This window comes from Pteropus medius, unplaced genomic scaffold, assembly GCF_902729225.1.
Source record: "Pteropus medius unplaced genomic scaffold, Ma_sr-lr_union100, whole genome shotgun sequence".
Classification (NCBI taxonomy): domain Eukaryota; kingdom Metazoa; phylum Chordata; class Mammalia; order Chiroptera; family Pteropodidae; genus Pteropus; species Pteropus medius.
Genome location: NW_024349799.1, coordinates 6,917,905 through 6,922,127, shown reverse-complemented (window position 1 = coordinate 6,922,127; position 4,223 = coordinate 6,917,905). Strand labels below are relative to the sequence as shown.

At 39.0% G+C, this 4,223-nt stretch overlaps 1 pseudogene; it reads left to right on the top strand.

Moving 5' to 3' along the window:
* The first annotated feature begins 3,647 nt into the window (after positions 1-3,647).
* On the top strand, positions 3,648-3,766 carry LOC120621314 (uncharacterized; annotated as a pseudogene).
* Positions 3,767-4,223: the final 457 nt, after the last annotated feature.

Here is a 4,223-nt window from a genome sequence, read left to right as displayed (position 1 = left end):
TGCCGCGCCACCGCCTCCATGCCGAATCACGTGACCCGCTCCCACCCCAAGCCCCTTCCCCTCCCTCCCTACTCCTGCCCCCTTCTCTCCTCCCCTTCCTGTCCTCGTCACGCTGCCTACTCTCACCCCACCCCTCCCGCCAGCCACGCCGAGGGTCACCTGACCCAAGGCCGATGACTGTTCCGGGTAATGGCCGCCCGGGGCCACACAGTCCGCCCCGCCCCACGCTGACTGCGCGCAGGGGCGTAAGGGAGGGGCCGGATCTCGCGCGTAACGCATCAGCCACACTTCTTCACCAATCCGAAGCTGCGAGGCCCAGGAGTCTCCGCCTTCCCGGGGGCGGTGACTTCCGGGGCGCTCAAGGCCCTCCCTCCCGCCCACAAGTTCTTGCGCTGGACGGGCGAGGCTGGAGCAGTTGACGGTTGGTCTGTCTTGGTCTGAGTTCCATCCTGGACAAGAAGTGGAGTCTTAGGGAACTGGAGTCTGAGGGGTGTGGTTCGTGAGAGAAAGGAGCGGGCAAGCGAGGAACTCCTAAGGTTTAAAGAATTTTTTGACTAGGAGTTGTGAAAGGAAAGGAGATTCTCAAGGATTTCCTGTGACGGAAGGCTTCTTAATCCTAATGGGGCAATCCCTAAGGAAAGTGAAACTTGTGACAGTTGACTCTAGATTTCCTTTAACATCTGCAGGCCCAACTGCTCTTCCACCTTTGGCGCTGAGCTTACCACTTGTACAGATACTTTGGAAATTGCTCTGCAAAAGGCTTAGCTTAATTTTCTCCAAGACTGGCTCTCCACTGGAAATGTGACACAGCAGAGTTCTTTGCTTTTTAAAAAGTTATTTTTTTCATTGCAGTAAAATATACATAATCACTTTTAAATACCTCATGAGTGGCATCACAGTATTTTTCCTTATGCGTCTAGCTCATTTAATAACCTAGCCCTCAAAGTTCATGTTGTAGCATGTGTAAGAATTTCCCAGATTTGCCATATGATCCATAAATTCCACTTGAGTATATGCTCAAAAGAACTGAAAGAGACATAAATATTTATACACTCGTTTACAGACCATTATTCACAATAGCCAAAAGGTAGAAGTAACCCAAGTGTAAATCAAAAGACAGGGAAATAAATAAAATGTATATAAATGCAACGGAGTACTATTTAGTTCCTTGCTTTTGTTTGCTTTCGTTTCTCTTCACCCTGGAAGTCACAGTATAAAGCTTCTGGATAAGGAAACAACTTTGAAAAATAACCATTTGGATTCGATTAGACTCAGGTGCTAGGTAAGTAATTCAGGGGCCAGCAAAAGGTTTTTAGTTCCTAAAGCCAACAGATTATAATATTCCCTGCTAGAGAAAGAAGGCAATAATACTCTGTTGTTTCTCTACTCACCTTTCCTGGCAGACCAGATCAGCAGCATGGCATTAGTCATAGTGCTGCCCTTGCAGGTTCACTGTGAGGCAGTTCATTTTAAGACATCAGATTAATTTCAGTACTAAAAGGCCATGAATAAGGGGGGTCGGGGAGTTACTTCAAATCCTTTAATTTCCAGGTTATTAGTTTGGTGTAGACAGAAGTCTCCAGGCCAAACAATTAGTCATTTTCAGCCTGCAGTTAGATTATAGTAATTAATAGGAAGTGAATCTTAAGGACTCAGCTGTGGGGGGAAAGGCTCTCAAGAGTTCAATTGCAACATATCTAGGCATTATTACTGTCCTTAATAATCAGTACCTAAAAGTGAACATTCTGTACAAAGGGTAGACCTGGGTGATTATCTACCTACTTGATTTACAGTGGAACTGGAAGCAAATAGCTTTAGGTCTTTCTAGTACTTACCCCGTGTGAAAGGTGGGACCAGAGTTAGAATTAATATATCTCATGAAATAGTAAATTATTACAAAATACTCAGGAAAGAATAGAATATAACTTGGTAATGAAAGATTTAGAGCAGTATTAACACACTGGAACTTTTAAATTTCCTCCTTGGTTTAAAGGGCCAGCTTCCCCTAGGGCCATAAAAATTTTCACCCTATCACAGAGTTTACCATGGATTAAACAGTTCTCAAAATTGCAAGTTGAAATAGCAAGCTAAGAAATACTATATCTCCTTTGTCTGAATTAAATTAAGCGTTTTATTGAAAGCAGTGAAGCAGATAGTTATGTCTGACAGGAATTTTAAATGGTAAACTAGGATTAAAACCAATCTTTTGGTTTATATTATACAGTATCAGGCAGTCAAATGTTAAACATCCTCCTATCACTTAGAATTGATACAGTACTTAAATTTGATGATGTAGAAAATCTTAAGTCTACTTGTCATGCTGAAAGGACTTCTAGCAATCATTTAGTTTGTTTAGTTTTATTATATTTCATTTAATCCACCAAAGAGTTGGCCAGCCACTTGACTTTAAGCATTAGGTTGCACCTGGGGAACCATTGCTTTAACTATAATTACATGCCTGTGAAAGAGTTGTCCATACGAAGAAGATTTAAAGTATGGGAAACTGGTATGTAATTTCTACACTCCAATTGGGCAACCTAAATGACAGTGTTCCTCAGTTCGTACTCCCAGAGAAATGACATAGAAATAGGACAGAGTCATTTTAGTACTTGCCAAAGCAGCTTAGATCATAGACAACGAGGACAATACAATAAAGAAGGGGTGCTACAGCACCTGACATATATAACTGGATTGCAACAAAGTAAGGCCAACAGCATATGAAGTGTGACTATACAATAAGAGAACTGATTTTCCAGCATAATGGACTTGTTACCTTATAGAGACATGATATGAGGATGTGATCACTTGTATTATATTTTTATTTACTCTACAGCTTTTTAAGTTATTTTTAATGAAAATAATACATATTCACTGTAAAAAGTTTTTTTCCATCAGCACAAAAGAGTATATAAAGTAAAAGAACACACTTTCTGCCTCACCCAGTCTCATTTCCTAGAGGTGTTTATCCTTCCAGTTTTCCATGACTACACCCACTACACTTTCTATGCATATAACATGTGCATCTATACTTCCTTTCTTTTTACACACCTTTTTCATAGTCTACATACTGATCTGCAGTTTCTTTTTTCACTCAATAGTATATCTCAGGCTACTTTTCACCTCAGCATGTAGATCTACCTTATTCTTTTTGGTAGATACATAGTATGCCAATTTGGTGTATTTAATATATAATTAATCAATCATCTATTGATGAACATTAGATTCTTTCAAGTGTTTCAATATCACAAACATTGTTGCAATAAATATCCTAGTACCCTAGTACATACATCCTTCTTTACATACATGATTGTGTCTGTAAATGGAATTTTCAGAAGTGGAATTGCAGAGTCTAAGAGTATGCACCTTTTAAATTTTAATAGATGTTGCCAAATTGCTGACCTAAAAGATTAGTTAATTTACATTCTAATCAAGAGTATCTGAGGAAGTCAGTTTCCTGTCACTCTTGCTAACATTAATATCAATTTAAGCTGATTTTTGTCATTACCTTTACCTATTACAAATCTTACCAACAAAAAAATTGCATCTCTGCTTTTCTAGACATAAAATTCATTTTCATTTTAAATCTGGACAAAATATTTGAAAAATGACTAAAGAGATGTTATTCCCTAATCTTAAATATATTTCTCATCTATGGCCATGCTACCTTGAACAATACGATCCCATCTGATCTCGAAAGCTAAGCAGGGTCGGGCCTGGTTAGTACTGGGATAGGGAGACCACCTAGGAAGACCAGATGCTGTAGGCGTAAAAATAAAAAATAAATAAAATAAGGGATTGTAAACTGACAAGGTCCTTGCAATCTGTGAGGTCAACCAAGGGATGCCTCGCCTAAAAATAAAAACAAAAAGATATTTCTCCCTTCTGTTTATCATTCTTGAAAAGGTGCTTAAATTGGCAAAATTTCAACAGGGCCCATTCTGTAAAGCTTCCAACTTACTAGACACCTAAGTTAAAACTAAGAATAGGAAAAACATTTAGAGTAAAACATTCTCAACTTCTTCTTTTTTTTATATGAATGTTTTATATAAAACATTCAGAGTGAGAGCCTTTAACTTAGACCTACTTTAGAAGTTTTTTTCTGTCTTAACCACAATCCATACTTGGCAAACAAAATTACACTACCCATTGAACGTATGGGTAAATGTTTACTCTTTGTAATACTCCTATATTGCCCTTCTCCACCCAAACTGCAATGAAGTTGT